This window comes from Rattus norvegicus, chromosome 2 (genome assembly GCF_036323735.1).
Source record: "Rattus norvegicus strain BN/NHsdMcwi chromosome 2, GRCr8, whole genome shotgun sequence".
In the NCBI taxonomy this organism is placed as follows: Eukaryota; Metazoa; Chordata; class Mammalia; order Rodentia; family Muridae; genus Rattus; species Rattus norvegicus.
This window is the reverse complement of record NC_086020.1, coordinates 31,551,190-31,570,636: the sequence shown is the minus strand read 5'-3', so window position 1 is coordinate 31,570,636 and position 19,447 is coordinate 31,551,190. Positions and strand designations below refer to the sequence as shown.

Genomic DNA, 19,447 nt, shown 5'->3' with positions numbered 1-19,447 from the left:
AGTGGGGGTGATATTTTGTTTTGTTTGAGACACTGGGTAACCCACACTGGCCTCAAACTTACGATCCTGCCTCCCAAGTACTGGGATTATAGCATACCCTACCACGGATGCCTTGTTTTGTTTGCTTGTTTGACGGTCATGTGGTTGTGTGTAGGGTGATGCAAAGGGTTCCTAGAAGGTGACCCGCTCTTAGGATTTTAGTCTCAAAGATGAAAGCCCGAAGACAGAAAGATGGCTGAAGGTCTAACAAGGAAGGAACAGGTACCATGAGCTGACAAGACAGCCCCCCAAGACTTAGAGGCACTGTTTTCTAAAGCATTCAGATCTAGACACACTTGGGTCCACCTGCCCAGGGACCCTGAGGTAATAGAACCAGACATTTTTCCACATGTGACCCTGAACCCCTCAGTGACAGCCCCTGACACCAAGCCTAATGTGTGCACGCACACACGAGAGAGAAAGAGAGAGAGAGAGAGAGAGAGAGGGAGAGAGAGAGAGAGAGGGAGAGAGAGAGAGGGAGAGAGAGAGAGAGGGAGAGAGAGAGATTGACTGATCCTGGGATTTCCCTAGGGGGAAAGGTACGCCAGGCTTATCTTATCAAGGAAAGGGAACGTGACATTTCTTGCCTTCTCTGAGTATCACAGAGAAGTTCATATTGTGTTTATTCTGTCTCTTTCAAATCTGTGTTGTTCCTTGTTAAATCGTGAGGTTGCTGAGTGTGATAGACTGGTCAAGAGGATCCAGGAGGGGCTGCGGATCCAACTGATTTCAGGTCCCATCACACGATGTGACCAAGACACTAACACTGTGCACACATTTCGCTACGTCATCCGTGTATATCCGTTTTCCCAAACCATGAATCAATCTCCTCCTACAAAGGATCCAGGGCGTCTGTATTTTTTAACTCATGTCTTAGAATGGTCAGCACAGAGCTCAGCACCCAGAGAGTGCACACAATATTAAGAAAAATCTGCATCAATGGGCTTTGTGCACAGAGCTATTTGTCCCCACACGGACAGATCTGTCCTCGTCTGCTTCGTCTGCACTCACATACACACACACTCGCGCTCACAATTAAAATAATAAAATAAATCTGAAAAAAAAAAAACCCACAACGTAACCCTTTACTGCCTCCTGTCACTGCAGCGCCCGCCCCCATTCTGCTTGGCTCTCTGTTACTGTCTTAGGGTTTTACTGCTGTGAAGAGACACCATGATCAAAGCAACTCGTATGAAAGAAAACATTTAACTGGGGCTGGCTTACACTTTCAGAGGTCTAGCCCATTATCACCATGGCAGGAAGCAAGGCAGCGTGTAGGCAGGATTGGTGCTGAAGAAGGAGCTGAGAGTTCTGCATCTTGGTCCAAAGGCAACCAGAGGGAGACTGTGTACCACACTGGGTGGAGCTTAAACATAGGAGACCTCAAAGCCTTCCCACACAGTGACACACTTCCCCCAACAAGACCACACCTCCTAATAGTGCCACTCCCTATGGGCATTCAAACACATAAGTCTGTGGAGGCCATTCCTACTCAAACCACCACATTTACCAAACAATAAAACCAGTCCAACAGCAAGTCAAAAGCTCCCAAACATTGCAAACCTCAGACCAAATAGCTGGAGGTCTATGTCCAGTCAAGGTTGTTTGAGGGGCTGTGTTGTGAGGTCTGAGATGAGTCAGAGGTCCTGAGAGTCAAAGAGCCACTTCCAGTTTTGCTGCACTGAATCAGGTACATCCTGTATGACTTAAATGCGTTACTGTCTGTCAGTTGATAGAATTGTTATTGTCTATTCTTACTAATTTCATGTGTAGTGTTCTATTAAGTTTTTTCAAGGGTTTGAGGCTATTCAATCATTTCAACTGGGGACCTAAGGTGTTGCTTGGACTGATGAAACATATAGTTTTCTTAAATAAATATTTTCATACAATATTTTGATTATAGTTTGTTCTCTCTCATCTCCTCCCAGAACCTCCCAACCTCCTAACCCATATAACTCCATGCCTGTCTCTGTTATGACACTCTAGTTGTCCTAGAACTCACAATGTAGACCAAGTTGGCTTTGTGTTCACAGAGATTCACATTTCTCTGACTCCTAAGTGATAGAATTAAAGTTATACATCACCATACCCTGGCCTCCTCTCTCTCTTTAGAAAATAAGCAGACAATCAGAACACCAAACAAACAGAAAAAGAAAACAGGAGAAACACACACACACACACACACACACACACACACCACAAGAACACAAAATTCACACACACACACACCACAAAATACAAAATTCACACACACCACAAAAGCACACAATACACACACATACACAAACATACACATACACACACCACAAAAATACAAAATTCACACACACACAGTGCAAAAACACAACAATTGGAAATCATAATATATAAGCCAGAGACTTGTGCATGAGACTAGTAAGGTTAAAAAAAAAAGGCCAAACGACACATTATGAGACAAAAACAAATCTCCAGAAATAACTTAAATTCATTTTGGGTTGGCCATCTACTGTGATATATAAGTTTCTGCCCTTAAATGTGGCTTGTATACCCAGTGAGACTCTTGGTTTTTCCCTTGCAAGCAGTTGGCAGGGCTGATGATATTTTCAGCTACAACACAGAATGTTCAATTCCATCCGGTGCTATCTTTTCTTGGTTCCTATAGTCTATAGTTCTATTGGCTGGCACTTAAATGTCCCAGGTTGTTTTTCCCCGTGGATTGACACTTTTGTAGGCATACAATGTCCTCTTTGATAATTTGCTGTACAGTCTGCTCTATTTAAAATTACCATAGACTCCTGTTTCCATTGGTGGATGTTAGTAAATATCTTCTTTGGGTTTTCTTTTCAGACAGCCCCTATAATCATATTTTAAAATAAATGTTCTATTTATTCTTATTTTTTGTGTACGACTGTTCTGCTTACACATTTCTCTGTGCACCATACTCATGAAGTGTCATCAAAGACCCAAAGAAAGTGGCAGACCCCTTAAGACTGATTTCATCTGTGTTCCCTTGTTTCAAATTTGTGTGTGTGTGTGTGTGTGTGTGTGTGTGTGTGTGTGTGTGTGTGTGTGTTGAGTCAGTAAAGTTATTTCACCTGGAGAATTTGAGAAATTTCCAGCTGTTATTTCTACACACACCCGCTTTCCTGTTCTTTCTTCTTTCCTTCACAGAGGACATGGAAATTAAAGTCTCGGTCCCACAGGTCCTGACACTGTTCTGTCTGTCTGTCTGCTTGCTTGCTTTTTAAACTGGTTTTTCAGCGTGCACAATGACAACCATTCCATTTTCCAGTTCCTTAATTTTTCCTCTGCCCTCGTTCTATTGATGAGGTGATAAAGCCTTTTGTTAAGATTACTGCATATTTCAGTTCTGAAGTTAATATATTTTTTCTCTATTTTTTCTATTTCTTTGCTGAGACATTCTATTTCTTTTCTGAATCCCTTTATGTTTTTTCTCTTTAAAATATTATATTACAAATGTGTTCATAACTCCTTACTGGGGCTTTTTCAAAACTCATATCTGCTTAAAATTATCATTTCAGTGTCAGCCTCTGTGACTGCTCCCTGGTGGATTATATTTCTTCATATACTATGGACTAGGGGGGAGTTAACATTATTTTGTGTTAGTTTTTAAACACATAACTAAGAAATTCATTATGAGGCTTTGAAAAAAAATCCAGCTAGAAAGAAAGAATCATAGAGTGGTGGTGGGGTGGGGTAGTACCATAGACCCAACAGCTTGAAATCTTGGTTCTTAGTTGGTGGAACTGTCTGGGAAGGATTAAGGAGTGGCCTTGTTGGAGGAGGTGTGGCCTGCCCTGGGGGTGGGCTTTGAGGTTACAGAAGGCTTGCATCATTCTCACTGTACTCTCTGCTTGAGATTTAAGCTCTCAGTGTCCTGTTACCACCTCTTCACCCCATTATTACAGTCTCTCTGGAACCATTGCATAGTTAAACCATCTCTCTTAAAGATTGCTTGGCCATGAAGTTTCATTACAGTAATAGACAAGTAACCAATATACTTGGTTTTATAGGGATTAATAAAAGTGATGTTCGGGGGTCAAAACTAACTTTCTTATAGAGAAAGACTCTATGTAACTTTCCCTCAATGCTATTGTTCTAATTAAGGGTCTTCTTCTGACCTCTGACATGTATGGCATGTGTTAAAGAATTGTCACTGAGCTTCAAATGATCCGATGATGATGGAAGAAGATTTTGTTATATTTAGACACAATTTGAGGTTTTAAAGTAACTCCATTGCCTGATTGCTCTGAATGAGCAAATGAACTGTTCTAGGCCAGGTGTTACATCAGAGTGATCTGCTCGGTATTCTAACCTATGGCGTCATTTACATACATATGTACATACATGCATGTGTGCATGCATACATGCTTACATACATATATACATACACACACGTATACATACAAACATGTTAAGAATGCACATTGCGGGGCTGGAGAGATGGCTCAGCAGTTAAAAGCACAGGCTGCTCTTCCAGAGGTCCTGAGTTCAAATCCCAGCAACCACATGGTGGTTCACAACCATCTGTAATAAGATCTGATGCCCTCTACTGGTGTTATCTAAAGACAGCTACAGTGTACTTATATATAATAAATCTTTAAAAAAAAAAAAAAGAATGCACATTGCAAGTCGATGAAGGTGGGCTACAATCGAAGCTCCATGGGTAATCTCAAATGGCACTACGTCAGATTTGATTCAAGCTTGAAGCAGACAGGCTGACTAGATAACTTAATGAGACCCCACGATACCAGCCTGAGCCCCAGGAAGAAGAAGCGTTGTTGATTGGGAGCATCAGGTTACATTTTGAGATCCAAATCAAATATTTCAGAAAGGATCGTGTTACTTTTTATAAGTTTCAAAATAAAAATCACTATTTGGAAAACCTTTGTCCTCTAAAAAAATGAAAAGAAAGAAAAAAGGGAGGGAGGAGGAGAAGGAATGAAGAATAGAAGGGAGAATGAAGGGAGGGAGTGGGGAGGGAGGGAGGGAGGGAGGGAGAGCAGATGGGAGGGAGGGAGGGAAGCCTGGGTGGTCAAAGTCTGCTTCAGTAAGATTTACACATGGGTGATGAAGAAGAAGAAATCGTACTAGAATAATCTAGAAAACATTTTGCTGGTGTTAGTCAGATGCAGACATACCGAATACTTTGAACAAGTGAATCTTGGGAGAGAAGGGAAAAAGAGAATGAAGACGTGATTTTAAACATTCTTCAGAGCTGAAAGCAGCTCGCTTTGACACAAATCAATGTTCTTGCCCAAACAGCACTGCTGTGGCCTTTGGGTGTTAACTAGATATTCCCAGAGACTGCGTGTAAACCTTTGGCAAGCATTGAGTTCTTGTGTCAATACATGTGATATCAGCAAAGATCTCACAATTTGGAACGAGCAAGATTCAAACGCTGCTCAGCTCCAGCAAAGTCAGCTCTTATTTCATCTGCTTCTGTTTTAAAGACCTTATGTAATCTTACATCTCAGAAATGCATGAAACACAAGCTCCCAGGCTCTATATTCCTACTATTCCTTCCCAGGTTATCTCTATGATGAACTATGTATGCATTCAGTTTAAACACACGTGTGCTAAGCAGGTAGTTTTACTAGAAAGATTTTTTTCCCACGTGGATCTACCAATTAGCTCCTGCAAGACTGAGGCGTCAGGTAAGAGTGTGAGTGTTCCAAGGTTTCAGGATGCAGCTCTTTTAGAAGAGCTCAACCCCTGCTGCTGGGTCTTTGGTAATGGGACTGCAACACATTCTCAAGAGACAGTGGCAAAATTTGATCATAGGTTTTGTATGATTCTCTTCTGAAAACAGCTGAAAGAGTGAATGCTGAGTTTATAAAGTGGCAGATGTATAATCCGTGAGATTAGGCAGTAGTACCAGGCCAATAGCCAGTTAGAAATGGAACTGAGATTCGAGTTCAGTTCACCTTCTCTGAATATAGCTCTGGCAGCACTTAGATAGTTTAATACACTCTATAGGAATCAGGACCCTGTGCAAGCCATGATGCAAGGAGGAGGGAGCCACCAGCACTAAAGGGAGCTCGGCCAATCAGAAAGCACCAGCAAGGGTTTTCGTGGGAAAGTGCTAAGAACTGGACAGAGACAGAGACAGAAATGGGAATGGGTGGGAGGCTCGTCAGCGCACTATGAATTGGCGTTTCTAAGCTACCACATCCATGGAGACTGTGTAGTTAATTCCCTATGGCCTAGATAATGTACATAGCCTATCAAGGGTACAGTGGTGGGCTGTGCACACTGCCAGAGCCAGTAGCCTGTGTTTCTATCTCAGTTCTATTTCTTACTATGTGACAGATTACTGGCCATCTAATCCCTCAGAGCTTCCACTACTTATCTACAAGAGGGGCACTCATCCATCGTCTCTGATGTAGTAAACACTTCACAGGCTCAAAGAGATAGACCAGGCCCCGACTCAGTGGTTCTCAACCTTCCTAATGTTGCAACCCTTTAATACAGTTCCTTGTGCTGTGGTGACCCCCCAGCCATAAAATCGTTTTGGTTGCTGCTTCATAACTGTAATTTTGCTACTGTTATGAACAGTAATGTAAATAGCTGTGTTTCTGATAGTCTTAGTTGACCTTTGCAAAAGGGGTCGTGACCCACAGGTTGAGAACCACTTAGAACCTAAGTAATGAACAGAGGGGAAAGTTGGGGAAGCAGCTGGTTGGTGGAATGCTTTTCTGGCATGCAAGGACCTTGTGGCTGTGACTTAAACAAAAGAACGTCTGCAAAGCATCCGATATTAAAAATGGCCCGTGGGGTGATTTTCTGTTATTTCCTTTTTCTTCTTGAAAAATGAAGTTGTCCTCAAACAAATCCTTGTTCATGAAAAGACCAACATTAAGAAACTGCCAAGAGATGGACCAACTCACTCCCCTTGGAAGCTGATTCTGATGTTGCACTCCAGCTTGAGGTAAATAAAGGGTGGCAGGGGTTTGAACATCCCTACCATTGACCTGGCCTGACTTTCCTCCCAAGGCTGCACCTACTCTTGGTTAATGGTGGACATCAGTCATACCAAGTGGTGTATGGGATGGAGAGAAGAAAGCAATGTCACTTCCCTGCGCTACATGACAGAACTAAGGAGGTTCCATAAAGGAACACCACCGGATAGAGAACTCCTGGAGACAAGAGCCAGTTTCTTTGTGTCCCTCCTCCAGCGACTCTCAAAATATCTTCCTAGTAAGAGCACCAGTGGAAGGGGAAGCCCTGGGTCCTGCTAAGACTGAACCCCCAGTGAACTAGACTGTTGGGGGGAGGGCGGCAATGGGGGGAGGATGGGGAGGGGAACACCCATAAGGAAGGGGAGGGGGAGGGATTAGGGGGATGTTTGCCTGGAAACCGGGAAAGGGAATAACACTCGAAATGTAAATAAGAAATACTCAAGTTAATAAAACAAAACAAAACAAAACAAAAAAACACTTCCTGCGGGTAGAATGGAGGCCATACCTCTGTGCCCGTGCTCAGGGTTTCGATGACAATCAAATAATGTCATTTGTGTAAAACCTCTTTAGGAATGTACAATACCAAGCAGGACTGAGGAGTTAATATCTGCTCGTTTCGGGTCTTGGAAGGAAGGAGGAAAAATAAACAGTAGAAAAGATGAAAAGGGACTGGGGCGGGGCGGGGGAGGGGTGGGGCAGGCAGTGGCAACCTGGAGCCACTGAGTGAGGGAAGGAGATGGAAACTGCTTCGGGGGATGCAAGGGTCACCTTCTCCACACTCTCCACACAGCCTGACATCCCTCAAGACCAACTCAGATACTCTGTTCTACAACCAGCCACGGGGGCTGGAGAATAACTCTGCACCATAAATTACAGCACGAGACGGCATCACGTAGTCATTCCAACGCTGGCTGCACTTGATAGCATGATACAGGAGAGGCCCAAGGTCCAATCAAGCACTTTAAAAAATAAATAAGTTAGGATGTTTCTGTTTTGTAAAATGCCAAGAGTGAAAGCATGCAGACCAAGGAAACAAAGGCATTAAGGGGACACAGGCCCATCGATCAACAGTAGCACATCACTGTGAGTCGGTCCACGCGATTGTCTTGTCTAGGCTCGTGTGCGAGCATCAGTGCAACCTTCGGTGAGTTAGACTTGCTTTAATGCTAGCAGTCTCCGCGGGTCTGAACATAGTCTTTCTTCCCTGTTGAGTCTAGTGACAAAGTCATGTCCAAATAAGTTATTCCAGGCATCGAAACACCAGGAACGGAATCACATCCAGCCATCGAGAAGCAGGCGACTGTTCCGTTCAAGTCCCCATGGTCAAGACGAGACCTGCAACTCGGCTGTAGGACTAGAGTGGGATCTTTCTCCTTCTACCATGGACACAGAAGGCCTGGTTCCAGTCAGGCTGTGTGTCCTGAGACACCCCACGATCCTCCTCCTCCTCCTCCATGTAGTGGTGTCTAGGCTCTGATGGCCAGGGCACCAGAAGAGCTGGGTCAAAGTCACCTCCTTCTCCTCGTCTTTCTTCTAAGCTCTCTTTCATTGCATGCCCATTGCAGGTCTTCCCAAGGACAAGAGTGAAATGCAAACAACCCTTTGGAGTTCTTGCTGACACTTCTGATTGCAGGTTGGAAGTGTCCAGGGAGCTTGGGTCCTAGCTAGCTGAGTGGAGTGTCCGCTGATTGGAGGACTCTTAGGCCTAAGCTGGCTGTGTTCCCTCTCCCTTCCCTTAATCAAGAGGCCTGGCTGCAGAAGTCCCAGCTGGCATGTGAGGAGCGGCCAACTTTTGGTTGACAGGAGACATCGTTTTTAATCAGGGAAAGGCAGAAATGAACACAAAAGCTCTCTTTTCTCCTCACAGGGTTGAGTATCCGACTGTGGGTTTACGTCCATTTCTATCCGGCAGGGCCCATCCGGGAGAAGGCCTGCCATTTGGGACCAAAGGCTCAGCCTCCTGCCTTCTCCAAGTGCCAATATTCTGACCCAGGGAGCAGTAATATGCCTCTTCCAAATGTTCCACAGCAGGCTGAGGGGAAACCCAGTCTCAGCAGACTGTGGCCCACCAGGCTCCTGGGAGCCACAGGCCACACATTTCCCCAGCCCCGGCCTTCTTTCAAAGGCCCTTTATTAAGCCACCAGCTATTTGCTGTGGAGACATTTAGGATGAAATCATTGTGTTAAACAAATAAACTCAGCTTCATCCAGAGCTCTGGTCTGGGAGCAGAGTAAGAAAATAATTTCTGTCTGCTTGCCACAAAAGCGGCTGGAAAGGCCCAAAGAAAAATATTATTTTTACTCCATTGTGTGAAATATTGTCCTGGAGGATCTGACGGGCTCGGCTTTTGAAGAGTTTGTGCTGGCAGGTTTCACGGGGGCCCCCGGGTCGGCCTCCTGGGATTGTTTTCTGCATTAATAAACTTAGTGTGATGTGTGTTAAAAGGAACGTTGTTTGCTTTGTAAATAAGGGATGTCAAACAAGAAGCAGAAACCTTACAGACACTGGGTGATGTGTTCTCGGAGAGGGAGGCGGAGAGGGAGAGGCATCCTGGAAAAGCGGGCATCTCCCTGGCTCCCTGAATGGAGCTGGGGCCTTGTTGAGAAAACAAATCAGCGTGTTTGAGTCCAAACCAGGCCGTTTCCTCACTGATCCTGGTGGGAAACCTGCACACTTTGCCCCGAACCAGCAGGACACAGGCTTGGGAAGGAAAGTTCTCAAGTGTCTGTCAGCTGCGTGGTGGGGGAGAGCCTCCGGCCCCCCTCCCCAGCCCCCTGCTTCCCAGAGAACTTTCTGGCTCATCTCGGTCTCCCAGCCTGGGCAAGAAGGAGGGGCAAAGCTAAGTCTTAGGGAACTGTAGCCTCTCCTCCTCCCTCCTTTTCCTCTCTTGCTCTTCCCCTCCCCCTCCTCTCCCTCTTTACTTCCCTTCTCTCTTTTCTTCAGCCTCTCTCTTCCTTTTTCCCCTCTCTTTTCTGCACCCCGGAGCTGGTTGCCGATGTCAAATTCCTGTGGGGCTCTGGGGACACTGACACCGTGGGAGACACATCACCCTGGCCTGGTGATCCTTGCCTCCATGGGGAGCCTCTGGGAGCAGGGCAGGATGTGCAGTGTCTCTGCCTCAAGTATTTGCTATTTTCTCAGGTGCCTGGAGTTGGCCCTGAGGCCCCTCCACCGTGCTATGGCTATCCTGTTCCTTCCAATGTTTTTGAAAGCTCCTAGACCTCCCAGGTGGCTTGCCTCTGCCACTGCCTGTGATGTTCACCCTGTTCCCTACCTGTCCTGGTTGGCCTCCTGGGCTCTCTCTCCATGTCTACTCTGGAAATTTCTGTTTTCTCAGTGCTCAAAACCTCACATGGTTCTTTGAGGCTTAGGATGGGGGTAGGAAGTAAAGGGTGTCACAAACTCTGGGAACCGTCATGTCTGGATACGGACTGGGGGCCTGGTACTTACAGACTCACCTGAGGGCTCTCGCTCACTCATCCTCCAGGCGGTTCCTGCTGGTTACTTTGGGAGAATGATCACACTTCAAGGTTTTTAGCATCAGGTTTCTTCCGCCTTATTGTTAAGACAGGATCTCCTACTAAACACAGAGCTCACAGACTGGCTAGACTGACTGGCCAATGAACTCCAAGGATTCTCCTGTCTCTGCATCTCTTCCCCTGGAAGCCGGGTTACGGACCCCTCTGCCCTACAGTACTTCCAAACTCCAAGTATCCAAATTCCAGTCTTCATGCTCTCCCAGCAGAGCCAGCTCTCTAGCTTCTCAACACTTTCATACACAGGGTGGACTATGGGGGTGGGGGGTGCGGGACACGTAGCATCATCACCAGTGGGCCACAGCCACTGTCCTGACTTCACATGCCCTTTCAAAGACGACACAGAGGTGTCTGAGGCCCTTGTCTGGATCTATGAAGGCTGCCACCACAAACTGGCTGGCATCAACCATAGAAACCGGTTTCCTCATAGGTCCAGAGGCCCAGTGTGCAAACCCAAGCTGGTGACATTCCTTGGCTTGTAGCTGGTTCTCTCAGCCTTTCCACGGCCTTCTCTATGTGTCTGTCTCCTCTTCTGTCTGTGTGTCTGTCTTTGTCTCTTTTTGGCACCCGTGAGAGTATTTAGGTTTCCCCCTGTATAAACTGGGACAAGCTCCTTTCCCCCAAATCATCATCCCTTTTGACGTGTAATGTGTATCAACTCTTGTACCATATATGGTGTGATCACAGATTCCTGTGATTAAGACATGGACTTGGGGTTGGGGATTTAGCTCAGTGGTAGAGTGCTTGCCTAGAAAGCGCAAGGCCCTGGGTTCGGTCCTCAGCTCCGAAAAAAAGGAAGAAAGAAAAAAAAAAAAGACATGGACTTACCTTTTTGGGAGCCCATGACAAGCCCTCTGTCACTGTCAGAGTCAGGGCTAGGCCTTGAGTTGCGTGATTTCCTGTGGACAGCGCTGAAGGGCTGTTGACTTCCGGCCTCTGCACACATCACATACGTGTGCCTGAGCTCCTGTACACACATGTGGGCTCATACGTACAGAAGCATAAAGTCCAACACAAAGAGGCCCCATCTCTGAGAGCAGCCCGAACCACATGGTTTCTTGTAAGATGGTTTCGTGTTGAACTTACGTGCACTGTTTTGCAGTTAGCAGACTGGAGTTCAAGGGTCAGGACAGATAATTTGTTTTGCTGGTGTTTCCTCATCTATGCACTGGGGATGTCACATGACCTCGCTTAAACTCTTAAGCAAGATAATGGACGTAAAGCAGTTAATTAAACTCACGTTCACTGTGAAGTTAAGAGTCTACTACAGACACCAAAACAAAATACCACAGGCAGGCTGGCTTAACGGATAGAAATGTTGCCCGCCCTTCTAGATGCTGGACACTGGCCAGTTCGGCTTCTCCTGCGGTTCTCCCTGGCTTGCAGATGGCCAGCTTGTTGCTGTGATCACTTGGCCCTTTCCCCTGTGTGCATCTCTTGGTCTCTCGTCCTCTCCGTATATGAATGGCCGTGGGTAAGGACTTTCGGCTTTACTTCCCTTTGGTTTTTCTTCTTTAAAGGTGGTTAGAACTTCAACATGTAAAGTTCTAGGTGACATAATTCATTCTACAGCCAAGTTCAGGGTCAGCTATCAGTGTTTTATTACTACAAACTCAAAGGGGCTGGGGAGGTGGCTGGGCAAACATGAAGACCTCAGTTCTATTTCCTGTACCCACATATGAGCCAGGCCATGGCAGCCTTGGCATGGAGGGGATGAAGTTGACAGAATTCTTGGGGTTTCATAGCTTGCTAGTCTATCAAAATAAATGAGCATCAGGTTCAGGTGAAGAGCCCTACCTCCAGAAAGAAACTGAAGAGTAACAGAGGGGACATCACCATTGATGTCTGGCCTCCTGTCGAGAACTAATAGGAGCTGCGTCCCTGCTCGATGTGCAGAGGGAATATCTACCCCCACGTCGCTTACGGCTAATGCAACATTGGAAAGGACCTTGTAACTTTCATGAGCTTCCTGGGCCTTCCCCAAGTTTTAGGAACCCTTCTTCTCAGAAAGTTTCAGTTTAGAGGAAATAGTTTAGCACAAGAAGAGATAAACACGAGCAACACATTCACTGGCGATATATAACACTTGCAGCCTCAGGCTAGACTGAAATCCAACGGCAGGGTAAGTGGACTGGAAGCTTCCTCGTGGGACACACGGGACAAGTGGGTCACACTGGGAAACAGACCAAGACTGCAGAGGCTGACGTAATAAGTTCGGGGAGCTGCAGGGAGCTTTGGAGTCACAGCCAAGAGACTTCCTGAGCCCAGGCTGCCATCTACAGCCCTTAGCAGCCTCCGTCTACTGTCCCTCGTTGCTGGCTTGTTTTAATACAACCTACCTGGTTGAGTGGAATAAGCCAAAGAAAACCAGGAAAAGTTATAAAGAACTGCCAGAAAGGGTGTTTAAAGATTACACGTTGTTTTGTAAAAACTCCGATGTACTCCATCCAGTATTAAGAGACTTCACTCTGGAGTATATTGTTCAGCTCATGGGAGCTGCTGGTGTTCCCGAACCCATTGCCGTTTTTTGGCAGGCAACAACCATCTTGGAAGATCTATTTCTTATTAATTTTAATTGCGTGTGTGTTTTAGAGAGGGAGGAGGAGAGGGCATGCACAAGGGCTCATGGAGGCTGGGGGTGTCAAACCCCCCTTGACCTCGAGTTACAGCTTATATGACAGATTCTGGGAACTGAGTTTGAGTCCTGTGGACGAACAGTACATGCTCTTAACAGCTATCCAGTCCCGAAACAGCTACTTTAAACAGTGGCTTTAATCTCCCCTGGGAGGTTTTAACTGAGCGGTTCCTACTCCCAAGTGCATGCACGCTGCCCGTGGGTCTCCCACCAGAGCCCCAGTGCGTCTGAAACCATCTACAGTTGTTACTCCTGTGAACGATCTCACTGCACACTGCAGTCTCTCTGAGACAGGGGGACATCCCACATCAAGAAGAAACCCCTTCTGTCTCCAATGGCCTTCCTCCTAACAGAAGAAACCAAGGAAGTGAGGATTGTACTGAGAATTTCCCTGCCACAGCAGCTTCCCTCACAGCTTTGCACCATCTTGGTCGATTTGCGTGGAGTGACCAGATATTCTCATCCTGCCTGAGAAGAACGTTCCAGACAAAAACTGATGGATGAAGCTTGACAGTTAAGGTCACTGTGTGTCTCCATAGGAGTGGGAAGCCACACTGGCTCCAGCATCCCTCCAGAGCTTTACCCTAGACAGCAATACAAATCCAAACCCATACCCAGTGAAGCAGTCCTCTGTGGCCTGTATGTAACCAGAGCAGATCTACCCAAGTCTTAGCTCACTTCCTATCCCTCTTGCACACAACCTCTACTTACCTGATCATCTTTTTACACTGATTTCAAAAGAGTAACTGAACCAGCATTTATACTGCACCAGAAAGAGACTGGACAGTTTCTATCCACTCGTGCCAATGAGTCTTTATACTGTGCTTTCTACCCTTAGGATAACCAAAGCTTGGCTGTCGAGGGAGCGGCCCACTGTGAGTACTGTCTTCAGTTGTAGCTCCATACGATATGATCAACTCAGGATCAGTGTTCCCCCAGAGATTTTTTTTTTTTCAAGCCAGGGTTCCTTTGTAGAGCCCTGGCTGTCCTGGAACTCGCTCTGAGAGCAGGCTGGGCTTGAACTCAGAGATCTACCTGCACCTGCCTCCTGTGTACTAGGATTAAAGGCGTGCACCACCACCCCCTGGCTGTTCCCATGGAGATTTTAAAAGCACATTAGAACATAATGCAGCATCAGCTACAGGATCCCTCAACATGAACCAGAGGTTGGTATTGGTCAGAAAGTACTGTTAGGAGAGAATGAACATTGCACAAAGCCATTGATTAAACGGGACCAGTACTAATTTCCTTTCAACTGAGCTATCTGGGTGTCTATAAGTTTTTAGTTAGAGGGAGGAAACTAGTCAGACCCAAGCAATTTCCTCCAGGAGGATATGACCAAGATCTCAGTATTCATTTTTTTTCTTTATGGACAGCAATAAAACAGAAGACTCCTCTCCACCCCCTCCACCTCTGTCTTTCCCATTTCTGACATATTTATTTTTTAAATATATAACACGTACAATAAATTCCCTCTTTGTTGTACAGTTATGCACATTTTCAATGTAGAAAACATGCAGTCAGCCCTTACAATCAAGACATTCAACAGCTACACCATCCCCTCTGCCCAGATTTCTCATACCCTTTCACAATAATTTCTTTTGCCACATCCAGGCTCCGACACCCTCTGCCCTTTGCAGACCATCCTATAAATAAAGTCATCCCGTCCGCAGCTGTTTGAGTCTGATTTCCTTCTCTGGGAACCACTAAGATTCACCCATGTTTACTGGAATATCAGAGATCTGTCCTTTTTCTCTCCAAATGTAATTCCACTGTGCGGTTATACCTAGCTGGTTTATCTTTTTGCCAGTTGAAGGGCATTTTCTCCCTTGGTTTTGTGACACTCAAGAAGCTGCTATAAACATTCCCGTGTAGATGTTAGCATCGACGTGCTTGCTTTTCCCTTGGGTAAATATCATACAGTGAGACTGTGGCATCCAACACTAAGTGTATGTTTGGCTTTATCCAAATGGGCGAACTATTTTCCAGAGTGGTTGTGCTGTTTTGCATTCCCACCGGCAGTGGACGAGAGCTTAAATTACTCACCATTCTTGCCAGCTCTTGGCATTGTCAGTTACAGTTTCTTTTGAAATACTGACAGCCTTGTTATTTAGAAAGGAAGCCATGCCAGTAAGGATCTGTGACTTATTTACTTTGTCCTTTGACTAAATACTTGGATCAGAGTTTGACCTCAGAACCCTGGACAGTCCAGATCGGGTTTAGCCTAGTGTTTTCACTGCTCCCAAGTTCACTACCCCCACCCACGTCCACGGCAGTTGGAAAGGCCAACAGTCTAGGAAATATGGAAACTGAGACCAGAAATCCAACAGTCACTGTTGCAGACAAGCCTGGAGCTCCCTTAAAAAACATGTCCCCAAAGGATTGTTGCTATTCAAAGGTTTGGAAGCTGCCAAGCTCCATCCCAAGATTTGTCTTTATTTGGTCTAAATCTGAGCTGTGTGCAAAAATCTTCCCCCAGTATATCCATGGAAAACAATCAGCTTTGAACCATTGTTTAACGTCACAGATGCAAGAGGCAACACGTCCAGCCTCAGCCAATAAGAGGCTTACTAAAAATCCTTAAAAAGACATTAGATAGATAGATAGATAGATAGATAGATAGATAGATAGATAGATAGATAGATAGGCTAATCAGGTACCTACCATCAGCTTGGGTTACATGAGATCTTGTCTCTTCCCCACAAGACCAATTAAACAAGCAAACAAACACAAAAAGAGAAGTGCCAAGAGAGCCTTTCATAGGGAAATTTCATAAATATTCAATATATCTCTGAGAATCTGGTGGGCCACATACAATCAAGGGACCTTATGAATATCTAGAATTGAGTTCATGACTGAAAAGAAGACAACACAGGAATATCATCTACATCAGTGGTCCTCAACCTTCCTAATGCCACAACCCTTTAAAAGTTTCTCATGCTGTGGTGACCCATGACCATAAAGTCATTTCATTGCTACCTTATAGCTGTTATTTTGCTACTGTTATGAGTTGTAGGGTAAATAACCTATATTTAGTATATCTGATATGCTACCTCTCCCCCAAAAGGGGTCACGACCCACAGGTTGAGAGCTGCTGACCTATATGAACCTATGAAAAATGTGCTGCCAGTTGTCTCGAGTCCCATCAGAACACATGGGAAACCTAGGTGTTGAGACATTCAATGAAATCTCTTTGTCATCATTAAACTTCTAAGCTCACAAATGAACACCTAGAAGGCCCCATGAGGTAACGAATATGTATTTTTCTACAAGTACAGGAAAGGAAAACAGTAATAGAAGCACTGACAACCTCAGCATCAGTCGCTAGGAGAAGGAAGGATCTAGGTTTGCATTTCAGTTTATATCTGGCATTGCTAGGAAGACTTAGCCATGCAAAGGGACTGGGAAACTGTGTCCCAGGCACAGATGGTAGGCTGATCAGTTACAACTTTCTGAAAGGAAGCCCAGACATTGGACTTGGAAAATGGAGACACTGTCAGCTATGGTAGATGTGTTCAAATATTAACAACCGAAGGGAAACGTGGCTAATGAATTAAGTCTGAGAATGATATCTCACTAAACGATGATATCAGTAAGAAAACAGAAGGTATTGGTAGAGATTTGGTGGGTTTTGCTGCTGTGAACAGACAGTATGACCAAGACAACTCCTATAAGGACAACATTTAATTGGGGCTGGCTTACAGGTTCAGAGGTTCAGTCCATTATCATCATGGCAGGAGCACAGCAGCATCCAGGCAGACAGGGCACAGGATGAACTGAGAGTTCTACATCTTGTTCCTCCAGGCAGGTAGGACCATGGGCTTAAAGCCCACACCCACAGTGACACACCCATTCCAACAGGGCCACACCTACACCAACAAGGCCACACCTCCAAATAGTGCCACTCCCTGGGTCAACCATATTCAAAACACCATACTTGGGGTCAGAAGGGAATAATACTGGAAATAAAAAAAAAAAATCAGGGACTTATTTTAGTCAATGTTCTCCAAAACCCAGAATCAATCAGTGCAGCTAGCTGTCTGTCAGTCAGTCTGTCTATTTATGGTTTCCTTCTGTTTCTGTGTTAAATATTATGACCAAAAAAACAGCTTAGGAAAAAGAGGGTTTATTCATACAGTTTACAGTCCATCAGTGGGAAAAGTCAGGGCAAAAACTTGAAGTGGGAACTATAGAGGGAACTATTCTTCTCGCTGGCCCACCAAAACTTCTACTTAGCCAGTGTACTGACTTTTTCTGTCAGTGTGACACAAGCTGGAGTCATTTGGGAAAAGAGAGCCACAGGTAAGAAAATTCTCCCACCAGACAGGCCAGTGAATAAGTCTGTGGAGAACTGTGGGGCAGCAGGCTCTGAAAGGTACCCGGATTCCTGGTCGAATCCCCGGAAATCCTAATAGGGACGGCAGGCGCATTCCCAGCCTCCCAGATCAAGGCCTCACTAGCTGCAGCCCCCCACAAACCCCTGTAAGAGAGGTTTGAGACAGATCAGTCACAGAGGACATCACCCCAAATCCCTCCTCCACAGGTGAGGACGTGACCATTGGTCGCGTAGGCTCAAGACAGATCAGTCATAGAAACAGGACCACACCCCCGAATATGCAGATGAGGTCTTCCCAAGCTCTCAGGCCAAACCAATAGGAAGCACCTGCAGTCAGACACTGACCCATTCAAACAACTGTATTTAAGTGTCCTGTTCTGTATTAAAGGGGTGCAGTAATTATTCCATCGTCTGAGAGCTTCTGTCATAAGAGATGTAACACCACCGCTTGGGGAAGAGATATGCTCTCCCAAAATCGCCACCAGAAGCGCCCCTGCACCCCTCACCCGCTAGTCAGTCTCCTGCTGGCTCAACCCACCCTAGCAACCGAAGCGGCATCGGCGGAAAGAAGGACTGGCAGTGAGGGATGGTGAAAGCTGTTTGCTCTCCATGCCCGAGTTAGTTCTCTCCCCCGCGCCCAAACCCACACACCTAGCGGGGAGTGGGGGAGATCACTGTGGGAGAGCTCCAGGTGCTAGAGCCCCCCAGGGAATTTTTTAAAAATGTGTGATTGATGTGGAAAGGCAGAGCTCTCTGTGGGCAGTGCCACCTCTTGGGCTGGTGGTCCTGCGTGCTATAAGAAAGCAGGCTGAGTGAGCCAGTGAGCAGCATTTCCTCGTGGCTTCCACATCAGTTTCCGCCGCCAAGTTCCTGTCTTGAGCTCCTGCCCTGATCCTCCTAGGTGATGGAGGATGAAATGACCCCTTCTCATCAAGGTGCTTCCGGTCACGGTGTTTTATCCTGGGAATAGAAACCTAACTAAGACAGACAGATTTCTTACACGGCATAGTGCCATCTACTTAGGGATGTTACTACCCTCAGTGGACTGGCCCCTCCTACATCAATTAAAAATCAAGACAATTCCCCACAAACATATTCAAAGGCCAATGTGATCTGGGCAATATTCTTCAATCCAGGCTTTCTTCTCTGATGGCTCTAGGATGAATCAAACTGACAATTAATGCTAGCTAGGACACTGTCTACCATCTACCTCAGGCTTAGACCTACATCTTGATATATAAAATGCAATTTTTCCTTTCTCTCACTTTCTTGCTCTACTCGGGTCCTCATCTATCTCCACTGTGCCTCTGCCAACGCCAGATTAAGGCAGGTTGCCCTTTGGACTCAAGTTCCAGTTGTTTCTAGGTGCACTCTCACAGACATAGAAATGATGTTTTATCAACTCTCTGAGGAATTCATTAACCTAGACAGGCTAACACTTAAAATTAATCTCCACAGGACCCAACATTAGACTTTGGGTCAGAAAAGCCAAAGACTCATCAAATGAGGCTGTTTAGTCCAAGATTCAATACAAACACATAAGCGTTAGAAACTTGGAGGCTGCCACAGAGCATACCAGTACATGCACTATTGGATTCTTATAAAAATCGGAGAGAGAGAGAGAGAGAGAGAGAGAGAGAGAGAGAGAGAGGGAGAAGAAAGAATCGTTGGACCAATGAGGGTTGAGATGCTTCCAGTTGGATTAAATAATTAACCTGCACATCCAAGAAACTCAACAAACTCCAAGCAGGATAAACTCAGAGTTCCACACCCACACAGGATATTTTCAAAAGTTACCAAAACACAAGGCCCCAGGCTCCTGATAACAGTGAATGAAAGCAGTTCATACATAAGACAGATGCTACTATGATTAATAGCGGACGTTTTGATGAATTAAATGATCATGCAAATGGTAGGTTTCATTATGATGTTCCCGTA

At 45.6% G+C, this 19,447-nt stretch overlaps 1 long non-coding RNA gene across 1 annotated transcript in view; it reads right to left on the bottom strand.

The window, feature by feature from the left end:
* LOC120100680 (uncharacterized) overlaps nucleotides 1-19,447 on the bottom strand; it is a 51,788-nt gene that overhangs the window by 4,304 nt on the left and 28,037 nt on the right. The window lies entirely within an intron of this gene.